General features: G+C 48.1%; 1 protein-coding gene and 1 long non-coding RNA gene across 19 annotated transcripts in view; both read right to left on the minus strand.

Moving 5' to 3' along the window:
- The window catches only part of LOC106739643 (phosphofurin acidic cluster sorting protein 2), a 215,136-nt gene that overhangs the window by 121,321 nt on the left and 78,709 nt on the right, over positions 1-15,106 (minus strand). The window lies entirely within an intron of this gene.
- The window catches only part of LOC109280338 (uncharacterized), a 90,660-nt gene continuing 78,466 nt past the window's right edge, over positions 2,913-15,106 (minus strand). For all 3 annotated transcript variants that reach the window (XR_009458973.1, XR_009458972.1, XR_009458974.1), the window contains exons 2-3: positions 6,000-6,228; positions 2,913-3,973 (exon numbers count right to left, since the gene is read on the minus strand). This is a non-coding gene — a long non-coding RNA (uncharacterized LOC109280338). The remainder of the gene's footprint in view (positions 3,974-5,999; positions 6,229-15,106) is intronic.

The following is a 15,106-nucleotide window of genomic DNA, read 5'->3' on the forward strand; positions in this document are numbered from 1 at the left end:
AGCGGCTCCTCGCTTATCGACCAATTCGCTTAACGACCCAGTCGCAGGAACGGAACTCGGTCATTAAGTGAGGAGTACCTGTATTTGAAAGACTTAAAGCGGAGAATACAAGTATTCTCCAAAGGCTTTTGAAGACGCTTCTAAGTGGAAACTGAAGATCCTTATGGGCATCTGACACCTCAGGCTTCTAGTCTGCCCTTTCTGCAATCAGCTGGTTAGTTACACATCTGCAGCATTCCTAATAGAACTGGAAAATGGATACCTTTCTTCTCATTCTGCAGACAGTTAACTGAGTAGTTGCACAAGGTACTAGCTGTGCTATGCACATCACAGTGCAGTTTTCACTTATCCAGCCCTGCTTTCTGCCTTATTCAAGCACCTCTGCCAGCTGGCACAATGATATAGCACAGAGGCTCAAGACTGTCAAGACGCTTCCTTAAGCGTGCTTTATCTGTCCGAGCAACGCATCTTAGGAGGAAGAAATATAGGAGGCTCCAAGAAGGATGGTCTTCTGTGGAATCTACTTGCAGATGACTCGTGAATCAGAGATACAAGCAGTAATTGGTAGGAGTGGATAGTGCTGAGGTCCACAAGCAGTGGCAACAGAACTTCAGAATGAATACAGTGAAATTCTGTGAGATCTGGGGCAAGCTGTCCTGTCATTCTAATACAGTGATCTTGTCAGTCAATCTTTTCAGGCTCAAGGCAGTCCTCAAAAAATGCTAGCTCTTAGCTTTCACCCCTGTTATTACTACAAAAAAGTTATTCTTCTGTTGCAAAAAACTCAGAAAGACCACAACAGGTGAGAATGTTTTTGACACTATGGATTCCTATTTGACATCTCTGGGTTTATCTTGTAAATCAGGCATAGGTATTTGCACATCTAAGAACACGTCTATATGAGCAAGTGCTGCAGGGTGGGTTTACTCTAGAGTAAACCCACCCCAGGCAGGATTCTACATGTGGGGGATACAAAAGCAGATTTGTATCCCCCACAGCAGCGTGCTTCCACCCCCTCCAGCCCTGCACCAGCTTCCTGCAGCCGCCAGGGGCAGTGGACAGGGAGCATGGGGCCAGGATACAGCTGTCTCCTGGTGGGGGCTGGGAGATTTCTCCCTGCCCCCAAGAGCTGCCTGCCCAGAGCCCAGGTGGGGACAATGTACCCCTGCCCCAGCAGCAGAGAGCTGCCAGCCCCAACTTCTGGATCAAGAGCAGAGGGCTTGGAAAGAGCTGCAGGGCAGGGGCAGGTCCCAGCTCCTTGTCCCAATCTGCTGGTAGGGCAGCCAGCAGTAAGCCCTTGGCTGGGCAGGGCTGACCAGGAACTGTCCTGGTCAGGGGCTCCAGGCTGGGCAGGGAACTCTCCCCATGCAGGGAGCTCCCAGCTCCCGCTCTGTGATGGCAGAGCAGAGGCTAGGAACAGGCTGGGAGCTTGTTTCTAGCTCCCTGATCGTGAAGCAGGGTCTGGGAGATTGTTCCCAGCCCCAACTCTGTGATCATCACGATCACAGAGTTGGGGCTGGGAACAGGCTGGGAGCTTGTTTCTAGCCCAGGCTCCATGATCTCAGAGTGGAGGCTAGGAGCTCCCTGCTGCCAGGGCAGGGGGACATTGTCCCCACCAGGGCTCTGGTGACAGAGCCCACCCTGGCAGCAAGCACCCACCTCCTGCTGTCCCACTGGCCAGGTTTGCTCCCAGTCAGCATGGGCGACTGGTGCCTCCTGAGTCTGGGAGGACACCTGCAGAAGCTGGTGGCGGAGGCAGGGAAGGAGCTGGCGAGCACCTGCAGAAGCTGCCGGCGGCGTCAACAGCAGGGGACAGCCCTGTCAGGGGGCCACATGCCCCCCCCCCAACCCTAACACCCCCCGCCCCCCCGTGTCCCTCCTACCAGTCGCCTATGCCCGTCAGCCATCTACATGTGCTGTACTGCACAGTAACTAATCCTGCGTAAATATGCTACTTGTATTTACAGATAGCAAATTTACTCGTGATTAAAGCAAATTACTGCACAGTAAGTGTCTGCATGTGTAGACAGTGACGCTTATTGTTGAGTAATTTACTCTAATCTCAAGTAAAACATCTTGTGTAGATGCACCCTAAGAGTGCCAATACTGAGTGGCAATCTTAATAGGATTTTATGGCACCTCAGTGTGCCACAGCACCCTGGCTGAGAATTACTGATGAAAGTCACCAACATGAGAATCCCCAGAAGTTTGGAGAAGAGGGTGGAAAGTGCTATTTTGAAGTTAGCAATCCTCAGTAGCTTCCAGTTTGTCACCAACTGCCTTGGTGTGGAGCACCCCTGGCTGAACCAGCACCAAAGTTTCTCAAATTCTACAACCTATAGGAGAATATACCCTGATCTGCCAACAAAGTGAGTCCAAACTGCACTGGGGCTTTAAATAACATACACAATTCTCTGCTGTGCCCAAAATACAGGTGCTCAGAGGACATCAACTGCAAGAGATTCTTTTCTACAAGCAGGTAAGGTACATGACAACAGGTTCTTCAAAACTTCAGCCTACTGCCTCTGGTAATGTCAGGAGCATTGGCGCTTCCAACATAGAGCTGTAAGGGGTGACTACTCCCTTGCTACTCAGAGACCTACTCCACATGCTCCTGTCATGGTGTTTCCCAGCATCCAAGTGTCCAGTGTAAGAGATTATTACAACAGCTGCTCAGGTGTTAGTTATGTGATATGTGCTTTCAGGTGCCTCAAGGTTAAAGTGGGAGGAAGGGCACCTTAAGAACGCATCTGGATGCCACTGAGTGGGACCTGCCCTGGATGATCATTTCAGCCAGTGCGCTACATAATAATTGCCCAAAGGCTTGTCAGTCACTAACAGACCCAGACTCAGGCTCTCACTCACCACGATCAACAGGTGCAAAGCTGCAGGGCAGAAGAGGGGCACCTTAGTGTGAATTTCAAAATAATTCAGTCATTTCTTTTTTTCCCCAAACAGTTTCTTTATTAAATAACTACAAACACACACTCAGGGCTGTATTATTGGAACAAAACAAGTGCTTTCTAGCAGGGGTGGGGTTGCGGGCAGTTTCTGAAGTTGCAGGGGAGGAGGGGTGTCCTGACAGTGTCCTGCAGGGTTACTGTCACCATGTCATTATGGATGGGGAAGGGTCTTTAGAGGATGCATGGCAGGGCAGTATTCCACCACAGTATGCAGAGGGATGAGCTGCTCTTCCCACACCAGCATGGGCCAGACCTCTGCAAGGTAAAGGAGAGCTGCTCCTGTCCCAGCATTCCCAAGTCTTCTTTAAAGGTCTGTTCTCCCTCACGGGCTGCAGAAGAGTGCCTTATGACTATGGAGCCTTACAGTTGAGAAGGCAAGTGTGTGTGGGAGGGTGGAGAGGGGGAAAGGTCAGGGGGAAGAGCTGGCTAAACAACAGGGCTAGGAGTTGGTAGACTGAGGTCTGCTTGTGGAATAGGTGGGCTCCAGAGGGAAAGCCTAGGCATGAGACAGCAGTAGGTAGGGGCCCTTGGTTTGGAAGACACTAAGAGGGTAGAGGTAATTCTCCAGGGCACAAAAGTATGTCTCTAAAGGGGGCCTACTTCGGATAGGGGGGCAAAACACAGCACTGCATAGATGTTCTCCATCTACCTGTTAAGGGCTATGACATACTGCTGGACTTTTCCACTAGGAGGTTCCCCATCAGCATCTCCACAGTCTGCTTCACCATGCCTCCACCATGCCCTGGTGACCTCAGTGTTGACACGCCTGGAAGATCACTGTACACTTGACCTGAGATATCCCCCTCCTGACCATATCAGCACAGCAGCCTTGGCAGTACTCCATCTAGGGACACCATTTTCCACAGCCACTGCTTTTCTCTCCAATAAGACAACTAGATCTGTCTCTTGTTCTTCTTCTCTGCCTCAGCCTGGCTACTTGCTCAGCTCCAGTCTTGAGTAGTGATCTTGGGACTTCCAACAGTAGCAGTAGGAACAACTGCATGCTGACCCTGAAATCAGAACAAACAAGGTATTTGTTAAATGTGTCTAACTTAAGCATAAACTCCCCAGAATTTTTTTCCATACCATCTTAGGAGCTTTTTAGTATTCAGTCAGTCCTGGCTCCTCTCCTCAGATTGAGATCTCTGCTTCCTGGATCTTTTTTTCTGACCTTCAGGTGCCAGATCCACCTGGAGAGGATGCCCCACACTTGGGCTGCCTCAGGACCCACCTTGTGTTTTTCAGGTAAAGGGAGAGAGCAGGGGGCAAAACTAATCCCAAAACCTCAGTGCTCCTGAATTTTGCAGGCTCCCAACATACTTGATGATATAAAACTCTCCCTACATGCTGTCATCAAAGTGGTAAGAGCTTTTGACTATGACCAGGAAAAGACTACACTACCTATTGCTTGAGAAAATGGTCCTGTCAGAGGACCCTGAACAATGGCAGAGTTGCACAAGCCATGGGGGAACCTATGAGATGCAGGGGCAACCTTCTTATATCACAACCAGGTTTCAAGAGTACCTCCCAAAAAAGTACATGTGCCATGACTCTGGTGCTAATAAGGTACTTTATTTTTTCCTTGAATGAACCAGCTCAATAATTTTGAGGCCTAGTGGGGGAAGAGGAGAAAGGCTTTCTGGAATATTCTGCTGTTTGCTGCCTGCCCCTTTCTGAAGTTCCCCTTAAAGGGTTTCCTCACTCAGTCAGAGACATTTTACCATTTGCTGCCCACAGCTTCCTGAAGCTTAAACCCTCCTTTTACCTGTATGTCACATCTGAACAACTGCCCACCACCATCCTGATCTTTGCAAAGCTACTTGCATCATACAAACTGCATGAAAGCACCAAATACTGGTTTACTGTTCTGCTCTTTAAACTTCAAATCTTGCTGTTCTTCAGATTTTCCCTGGCTAAATGATGCAATGTGTGTTTAAAATTGGCAGAGTTGGTGAAGTTTTACTAACTGTTAAAACTTGTGGGTCCAGGCTGAATTTACCAACAGCTTTAAGCCAGCTGGTCACAATTCCATACTTTCAATCCTGCTGCCTTGCTGAATTGCTTCTGCTTTTGCTAATACAAAGGCAACTTTGACAAAACTATTTTTGGGGGTGGTTTCCCCCAATATGCCTTTCTGGGTTCTAGGGCAAAGGAATGTCTCAGGAAAATCTGCAGAGGCCCTGGGACCCTTTGCCAGGTCTGTGTGCATGAATATGTGCTTGGCATCTGTCCAGGGGGGCAGGGAGAAAGAGCAATATTTTTGTCACAAGCATCTACACCCCTCTCTGCACGGAGGTGTCCAGTAACAGAAGAGAGACAAGATGGGGTGGGGGTATGAATTCCCAAGGTCTTGACAGGCCCTAGGTCCAGTAGGGACAATAGCTGACAGAGAATGGGATATGACCAGAAAGCAGAGCCACAGTTGGCGTGCTGCCCAAAAACAAAGAGGAGACCAGGCTGTATTATCCCCTTGATGGAGTAATGCAATGGAGTGTTAATGTGAACAGCCACTAAATGGATGACTTGTCAAATGACACAAATCCCAAAACGGTAGTCTCTAAATGGCCTACAAGAAATTTCCAGGCTAGTCTGAGTTATTTCCTTGTCTCCTCCTTACACACAAATACATTCCCTTCCTTACCCCACCGTTCAATGCATGCAAGGGCTGAATGGGAGAAGTACAAACTGAGTGTGTACTCCCTAGCCTGTAACTGAAACTAACAATGCACCTTCAAAACAGCAGACTGCAGTGAGCTGTAAGACCTGCACTCTCCTCACAGTCCGAGAGAAGTTTCCAGTGGTCACAATTATACCTACCTTTAACACATAAAAGGGATAATGAGGAGAGGTGCAAAGCAGCCTCTGCACCCCTCAGGCTGCAACTGAAGCTGACATTCTCAACAACAGAACTGTGCAAGCTACCCTTCAACAGAGCCAAAAGCAATTAGCAGCTCCACACGCCCAACCCCCAGCTCCCTGCAGCCAGTTGAAAAAAATGGATTAGTGATGCTGCCAGAATGCAGGAGTGCTACTCACCAATGGGTTTGGTGTCCAGTTGTCCACACATTCCTTCCAGGTGACTGGAGCCTGGGCATGGGAGCATGAGGGCAGGGTTGGCTGGTCCTCCTCAATGTCAGTGCCATATGAGCTGTCCTGCCCTGAGAGCTAATACATCTCCAGCTCAGTGGTCCAAACAACATCATCCTGGCCCAAGACTTGGGCCAGAGTATCCTCTCAGCCCTCCTGGTCCATGAAACCCGAAGTCCTGTGGTGCAAGTCATTCACATGGGAGGGGGGTGAGTGAGTGGTCAAGAGAATTTGCACCATTTTCAAGAAGCCCTAACATTAGGAGTGTGTCACAGAGGGGTCACCTCAGGGTCCAGCAGTGGCAAAGCACTGTAGGATACTGGTGGACTGACCAACTCCCTCATGCTTTATGTGGAAGGCAAACTTAACTTGAAGCTTTTCACTGTATCACCCAGTTACTTTCAATATGATTCTAGCTTATTTGTAGTCTTAAACCCTGTACATGATCTGCCTGTTCATTAGAGCCTGTAAAAGCTACTTAAAAAAATGCTATAATTGTACCTGTCTGCACCCTTAGTTTACTGCAGCTTATTCCTCCTAAAATCCTTCGATTGATTTTTCCCAACTTTCCTATATTGCCAAGCCCTTACTGAACTATCCCAAGCTTTGTAGCTACAGAAACTAAAGTACTACAGAAACATTCAATAATTTCCCCAAAACTACAGCTCAGTTTTTCACTTGCATGCCTTGAATCTGGCTCTGTTTCCTTCATTAAGCAATACTTGTCCACTGACTAACTAGAAGTTCCAAGCCACAAGACTTCAATATTTCTGGGATGAAATAGAAGTGCACTGATATATCAGTCACATATCAGATTGGCACCAATGAAAGGAAAATTAACATTACTAGTAATTAGCTTTTTCAGCTGGTGTAGCCAATAATGTCACTGATAAATGCCATGTGCATGCACACAGCTTCAGCATGCACACAGTCAGGAATGTAGCCAGGCAGCTTAGAGAGCAGTGTCTGGCTGGTAAGTCTGTGGGGGGAAAGGGGGAGATTGAGGCCCCCACGGCGAGGGAGGGAGTGGGGCAGGAGCAGGCACTGCCCAGGCAGGGAGATGAATGCGACCCCGAGACCAGAAGCCGTAGGCAGCTCATCCACAGGGTGCAAGGGGGATGGGGGTGGGGGCAGCTTCCTGCCACTGTGCACACTCCTGAAGGAGGCATGGGGGGCATGTGCCGACCCAGATTTGTATGTAAGGCGAGGATGGGCTGCCTGCTGCAGGCTTGGGGCCAGGGGTTGCACCGACCTCTTCCTGGCAAGGGGGTTGGGCTGGGGCTGTGCTCAAGGTGGGCAGGGGAGGGGCGGGCAGTGGCAGCACTGGGAGGAGTGGATGTGGGGTGGCTACAAGGAATTTTGGGGTGCCTGTAGCCCACCCTGCAACTCCCCGCCCCCTGTAGTCACCCCTCCAAGCTCCGCTGCCACCTGCTCCAACCTCATCCAGCCCTAGCACAGCCCCAGCCCCCCCACCGAGAAGAGGCTGGCACTGCCCCTGGCCCTAAGCCCACAGTGGGCAGCCTGCCCTCGCCCCACACACAAATCCAGGGGGCACATGCCCCCCATGCCTCCCCCCCAGAGATGCACACAGCAGTGGTGAGCTGCCCCCCTTCCCCACCCCCCAGATGAGCTGCTGATGGCCCCATCCCATTCCCGGCAGGGTCACATTCACTGCCCTGGCTGGGCAACACCTGCCCCTGCCCCCACCCTACTCCTTCCCTCACTGTGGGGGGGCCTCGATCTAGCCCCCCACACCCCTTTCCCCCACAGACTTACTGGCCAGACTCTGCTCTCCAAGCTGCCAGGCTGCATTCCTGTAAATCAGCTACTGGCCGATATGGCTGGTTAATAATCGGCCATTGGTATCAGCCAAGAAAATATTGGTGCACCCCTAGGATGAAGTGGTAGGTGAAACAGTTACCAAGCACATACACTGTAGCTTGAACAGTCAAAGATTTTGACATATGGTGAAAACTGGACAACAGGGAGGAGTGACATGACTACAGTAGCAAATGTAAACAATAAAGTTTACTGTAATATATGCCTATAAACTACCTGGGCACCAGTGAAAAGCAGGGGAATAGTTTACATTTATAGCAGGACTTCTCATACAGTTCCTGTGTAGGAACTGTATGTGTGAAGAAGTGAGAATATTCCCCGATGAAAGGAATGCTGGGAGTGCTGGGGAAGACTGGACACTGTTCTCAAGACTATGTTCTATCCTCGCTAAAAGTAAAAGAAAAAACAAGAAGTCAGGAAGCCTACAATGCAGCTCTCTATTGTCCTGCAGTCACCACTGAGGCTTGTTTGTCACGTATTTGCTACATCTAACCCAGGTTTCAACAAATCAGAACATGTTGTATGGAGACAAAATCTATTGCATGTAAAACAAGCCCTATAGAAGGCTCATAAATGCTATATCCCAGACTAACGTGGGCAACCAGGCACTCTCCCCCACAGGGAATGGTATGTTGTGCAACCTGTGTTAGTATGAATAGCTTTCTTATGTGGTATCTTCTACAGTGTACTCCTTTTAGCATTGTTCATACAAACTACTGCTGTATAAGGCCAGAAGAGATGAAATATCAGGAAGGCAGGCAGGGCGGGGATGAAAGAGCATCAAGAACAAAAAAAATAGAACAAAGGAGCATTTTCTGACAGTCATGGACAAGAAGCGCCACTTCTAAAGAGCAGGAACAAGAGTAGAACCATCTGCCCCACATAAGCAAATCCTAGGGGCATGGCACCTACCTTTGGAATCCACACTCTCAGATTTGTCATTAGTGGGGTCATTGTTCTACCTCCTGGGCTTTTTAGGGCACTGCAGTCTTAAAGTGCATACTGTCCTGCACAGAACTCAGAGGCTGCATTCTTCCCCCACTATCTTACAATGAATGCTTTTCAGACAGCTGTGCAATCTGGTGCACATATAAAGCTGGCTATTCATCCAAGATGATAAACTCATTCTTCATCTCTCTCGGTGCCTTGGCCCACGCTCTGCTAGGGTTTCATTAAACCTTTAGAATGAGGGACGTAAGGAACACTGCTCTGTAACAACTATTTAATCTGCTCTGTAACAACCCTCCTCCAGAATAAGAATGTGTGTGGCTACGAAAACAAAGCCACCCCACACCTCAGGGAGGACAACAATTATTTAAATACAGTTTCTTTTTGAAAAAAAAATATTTAAAATTAAAATGTGACATTAAGGCAACTAATATTTAGGCCTTAATTCAGTATGTCATTATTTCATTTATATTAAAAAATAACATACAGTACATGTGTCAAAGTTAAAAAAAAAAAAAAAGTCAAAGCCACCTAACTAGGGAAAGTCATTAGCTAAGCATCTGCAAAAAGTGTGTTATAATGCTAAACCTTTGACAGAAGTAGCTACTTCTACAGGTGGAGAGAGTATCTTCTTCATTTTATTGCAACTACTTTTTCTTTCAGAGCTGAGCAACTGACTGGAAATTGGAAGAAAAAAAATAGCAAAAAAGCTTGTTTTCCAGTTCCAATTTATGAATAAAGATGAGGTGCTAGGGGATAGAGGTCTACCAGTTCTAAAAATCCTAAGATACAGTGAAGAAAATAATGTCCCTACTTTCCTATGATTCAATACACTGACTATAAATAGCCCCCTTGTTTAATAAATCCATGTTTTCCTGCAAAATGTTTTGATACGCTTTTTATTTTTTGTATACATCAGTACATTTAAAGTAGCTTTACTGAACTGAGAACAATTTTAAAATGCTGATTCTGAGCATTTTAATTGAACTCAAATTTCCATTCAAATATAGCTCAATACAGCACATTTACCCAAATCCAAGACAACTCTGAATTTAATATGACCTCCCTCTAATTAGACTGTATACATGGAAAATTTATAAATTTTTATTTTATAAATAAGACTGGTGGTGGGAAGAGCAAGTAGTAGGGGAGTCAAGCAGCTTGATCCCTGCCCCCAGAGGTGCACTGATATATTGGTCATATACTGGATTGGCACTGATAAAAGGAAAATGAACATTATTGGCAATCAGCTTCTTTTGGCCAGTGTACCCGATAATGTCACTGATAAATGCTGTGTACATGTGCGCAGTTGCAACATGCATGTGGCCAGGAATGCAACCAGGCAGCTTGGAGAGCAGTGTCCGGCGGCTAAGTCCGGGGGGGGGGGGGGGGGCGTGGCGTGGCGTAAGAGAGGGAAGTGGCATGGGGGGCAAATTGAAGCCCCCACAGTGACGGAGGGAAATGCTCTCTAAGGTGGTAGGCTGCATTCCTGTACATCAGCTATTGAATCGGTATCCGCTGATATGGCTGGTTAATAATCGGCCATCAGTATCAGCCAAGAAAATCTTTATCGGTGTACCCCTACCTGTCCCTTTCCCCCAACTCATCCTCCTCTGCTGCCTACTCCTCCCCAGCACCTGCCCTCCTCAGGTGCCTGATCCCTCTCCTAGCCCCTGCTCCTCTGCTACCTCTGCCCTCTCCCCTACACCCCTGTTCTGTACCATCTGCAAAGCTGCTGCCACAGCATCAGTGCAAGAGAGCCTGGGGCACTTTGTTCCTTTAAGAAGGGGCCTGGGGCTCTCTGTTCCTTTAAGAAGAAAAGCAGCCTGGCCAGGGAGCTCTGCAGGCTAGGCAGGGGGCAGCAGCTACTGGTTGCTCGGGCAGCAGAGCTAATGAAGCAGTTAGCAGCCAGTCCAGGCAGTCACCTGACCAAATGTAGGCAGGGCCCTGGGAGCATATAAGCCCAAGGCTGGGGCTGGCAGGGAAGTCTCTCCCTGGTTTCCGCAGGGAAAGGAGCTCCTGCCCAGGGGACCCACCCAGGGATGCTGGGCTGACCGTTTTGCTACCTACAGGAGCAGGAAGGCTTGGGGAACTTATGAGGTACTCTGGCTAGGAGTCACGCTATACTTGGTGTAAAGATCTGCCCTCTTAAAGGGACTGAGGGCTGCTACTTTACTGTTTACGTTATAGCCCAGGGGCTCATGTTTTATGTTACTGTTTCGACCAGTGGTTTGGGATGAGGCTGGAAGGGGAGGTAAAGAGGCCTCCTTAGTGTCCAGGAGGCACTTGACTGCCTTGAGCCCTGCCAAGGGCAGGCTCAAGCACATAGACCCAGTGACTGGAAGGGACAAATGAAGTTAGTGCCACAAAGCCAGGTCCAATTCAGTGGGCCTAGGCTACAAGGCTTAACTAGATTAAAGAGGAAGAGGCCGAAGCCCTAACAGAGGGACAACATACCTGTAACACCTGCAGGCATGGGGTGTGGTAAAGGGAAGGATTTGGAGCAACACAATTAGCCCTTCAGGCTTTGTGTGCCCTGCCAGGCATAGTTCACTACAGAAGCCCAACCAGGGACCTGGGACAGTCAGACTTAGGCCTAGCAAGGGCCTGTGGGCAGCCTCCCCATATTTTATAAATACCATCAAGACAAGGCAGGAAGGCGCCATAGAGCAGAGCAGGGCACTATCGCAGAGCCACCAGGGGGCTTCATGGCCACCCCTGGGACCCTGACATGTTACAACCGGCTGTTACCAGGCTGGAGCAAACACGTGCTCCATGCCCAAGGCTGGAGTGGGGCTGGAGCCCTGCTGGAACCAGAGTAAGGGTATGTGTGAGGCAAGGGACAGGAGTGGGAGGCAGAGACAGAGGCAGCGAAGGGGCAGGCAGCAGCTGTGGCTCTGGCTCCAACCCCAAGTCAGGGCCAGAGCTGGAGTTGGAACTGCAGCCTGCCACCTCCTACTCAAAATCCAAGAAAAGGGGTCTCCCTCCCCAAACGGCTTGCCTTGGATTCAAGTAAATACATTAAGTTGCGTAAGGGAGAGACTGTCATTAACAGCCCTAATGTCTATGGCAGAAGGCAGGGGTTGGGGCTGTGACAGACTCTGCCTAGAATTCCCTTCCCTGTGTCCTTGACAGCCAGAGGCTGCAGGTAACGGAAGGATTCAGGGGAAGGCACTGGGACCCGGCATCTTCACTTCATTGTGAAGATTCAAGCTAAAACACTTGAGTTCTGAGTCTTCCAGTACCTTCTCCTAGTTCTCCTGCAGTTGACGGGCAGAGTCTCAGGTACAAAAAACATGAGTTATGGCTCCAAGACACACAAGGTCAAATACAGAAACAGCATAAATGAGAATGGGAGTAGGGCTTTTAAGTAGGGATGTTCATATCCAAGCTAAGCTAATGGGGTGCCCAAATACAATCACCAAGCACCCAAGATAATTTCCCAGTGGGCCTGCAACTGGTAGGCGAGACAAACAAGTGAAGTTGGGGGGGGGGGCACGCAGAACAGATGATAGAAGAACAGCAATACAATGTTTCAGCTGAGACTTGCTCTCTTTTGGGGTAATGAACCAACTGGTTGCAGTGGCCATAAATGGCCTTTTGCCTAGCTGTTATGAAATAACTTTCTGTTGAAGGCAGTGTTGCAGAGGTGAATTTTAAAGGAAAGATTAGGAGGAAGAGAGGGCAGTAGCACTGGGGGCTTCCAACATCACTGTAGTAGTGTGGGAGAAAAGATATCTGCCTCTCCCATAGGTGCACCCAAGTGGGAGATCAAGACTGGCACCAGAAGCAGCCTCTTCTACTATGCCAGCATCAACCTAACAGGATGGCAAGGCAAAGTACAGCTAAACAACAAAATTCTTTAAAAGCCAAGTCAAGAAGCTTGTGTTTGGGACAGTGAAGAAGGGGAAAGCAGTAGAAAGGTGTAGGAAGTGGGTGATAATCAGAGCAATGGGCAAGGAAGAGATACAGTGCAGCAGAATTTTTTTAATGAGCTTGAGAGCATCACCTGGACTATAGTGCCCACAGACACAGGTCTGAATGGGGAGGTCAATATGCAAGTCACCAGCATGGAGATGTCAAGTGAAGCCATATCTGTGGCCAGTATCACCCAGGGATACTATGTAACAGGAAGAGAAATGGTAGGATGCCTGGGATGGTACAATGGAGATCATCAATGGAAAAGGGGAAGAAGGAACCTCATACGTGGACACACTGAAGGAAGATCTGACAGCTTACAGGTGAACTAGAATGGGACAAATCCAACAAAGCAAAAAGAGGCCAAGATTCCTAGAGCACAATCAATGGTGCCAAAGGCAGAGGGTGGTCTGAGGAGAATGAGGCTAGAGCTCTAGGCAACAGGTGACTGACTGGCAGACATCCTGGAAAGAGCAGGTGCAGAGGGGCACAGAATGAAGAGGGAAGAGAAAGGTGGTGGCAGTCCAGCACTGCAGAGAGTGGTAACTCATAACACATTCAGGGAGTCTGGAAACAAGGCAATAGCTTGAGGGGAGGAGGGGCCAAGGGCAGCTTTAACTATTGCAGAAGATGAATGCCCATTTGTATTGGGAGGGAAAGAAACCCAAGGAGAGAGAGGTAGAGGACAGAGAATTGGTAGAGGGGCTAAAGGGAAGAAAAAACAACAAGGAAGATGTTGTTGCTCCTCTCCTGTCACAGATGCTGTGAAACAAGGATGACAGCCTGAGGGAGCAATAGGAAAGGAACATGGAGATCACATGCGACTCTTCCTTAATAATCTTACCCAAAGAGAATGGGGCAATGAACTATAAGCAAATGCTGGAAGGCTCTGCAGGAGAATGAGGGATCTGTGTGGATGAAAGATGTTCCTTTTAAGAAGCAAGAATTCTTCTGGATTATATCTTTTATTGGACAGATTGCATGGTTGGGATAGTTGTATCCCTCTAGAAATACACCTGAAGCTTTTTACATAACAAAGAGATTTTAAAAATCTAAGGAATAAGTGAGGTGCAGCAGAGGGGTGCAGTGGCTTTGGGTCCTAAGAGTAAGTTCCATATTCTGATTCCTTTATTCAGTGGACTTATGCCAGGGATGAATCTGACCTAGTTGTGACAGAAAACCTCTACAATCAGAACACTTTTCCTGTCATTCACTGTTTGGTCCTTTTGATACAAGGCATTTGAATTTCTGGAATCTACTGATCTGGGCAACTATACATCCAGGCTTTTGTATTTAGGTTGACTAAAACATTAAGTTTTGTTTGGCTAACTACTTTTGGCTTGGTACAGTTCTTAATACACACCTCAATCTCATTGCATTTAAGCAAGATTCTTCTTAGATCTGCCAACTTTCATTCGCAAAATACCCTGAAAAATATCTTTGCAGAATCAACTTTGCATAGGGCAGGCAATGGACACTAGAAAATGGACAGCTTATTTCCATTTTCAAGTCCTCCCGGCAAAGGCTTTGAAGTTATGTCTAGACTCAGACTCCCATCAGCACCTCGGACTCAACGTTTCAGAGCAGACTGGCTTTTTTGGTATACAGCTTCCAAGTTAGAAATCAAGTTACTGAACCAATTTTTCAAGTAACGGTAGACGATGCTTTAAAGTTTTGCTCGCTTTGTTTGTAAATGATTTGTAAGATTTGTCAGATCAGTTGTTCCTAAAAACTAAACTACCTCACAAAAGTTAAAAAAAAAACCCAAAAAACTAACAATACAGTGCATTTGGGGGAGTCTCTCACAGATCGTTATTTCCTCTGGCAATCAACAAGCCCAGTCTTGGTTGGCTTCACCGTTGACCTTGTCGAAAGCAAACAGACTGCCATACATAGATACAAGGACAGACCCTAAGAATATTTGCCCTTCACGTTGTTCTTGCTCTAGGAAGGCAACAATTAGGCCTTATGGGGAGAAATAACACCCCTGGAGCCCTTCAGTGTCACACTAATAGAACAACACCAGTTTCCCATAGGGACTCCATTAGGGACTGAAGCAGATGCTCCTAACAAGAGGCACCATGGGATATGAGCAGAAGCACTGGCTATACAGAAGCTACCAGCCAGAGATGCCATGAGGAGCCAGCAAGAGAATTAACTTTTGGAGTCTCCCAGCTACTCTAGTGTGGGCCTACCCCAGCAGACCCTAGTCTAGTGGAGAGTACCATTTCCTCAGTTAAGCAATTCTTTTTCCTCAGGTGTCAGGCACTGTTTTGAGACGAGATTGCTGAAACCCACCTCCTAATCTAAGCCCCAGTTCCAAACCGCCAACCTCGCCCCACCCCTGCCTC

This window comes from Alligator mississippiensis, chromosome 1 (assembly GCF_030867095.1).
Source record: "Alligator mississippiensis isolate rAllMis1 chromosome 1, rAllMis1, whole genome shotgun sequence".
NCBI classification, from domain to species: domain Eukaryota; kingdom Metazoa; phylum Chordata; order Crocodylia; family Alligatoridae; genus Alligator; species Alligator mississippiensis.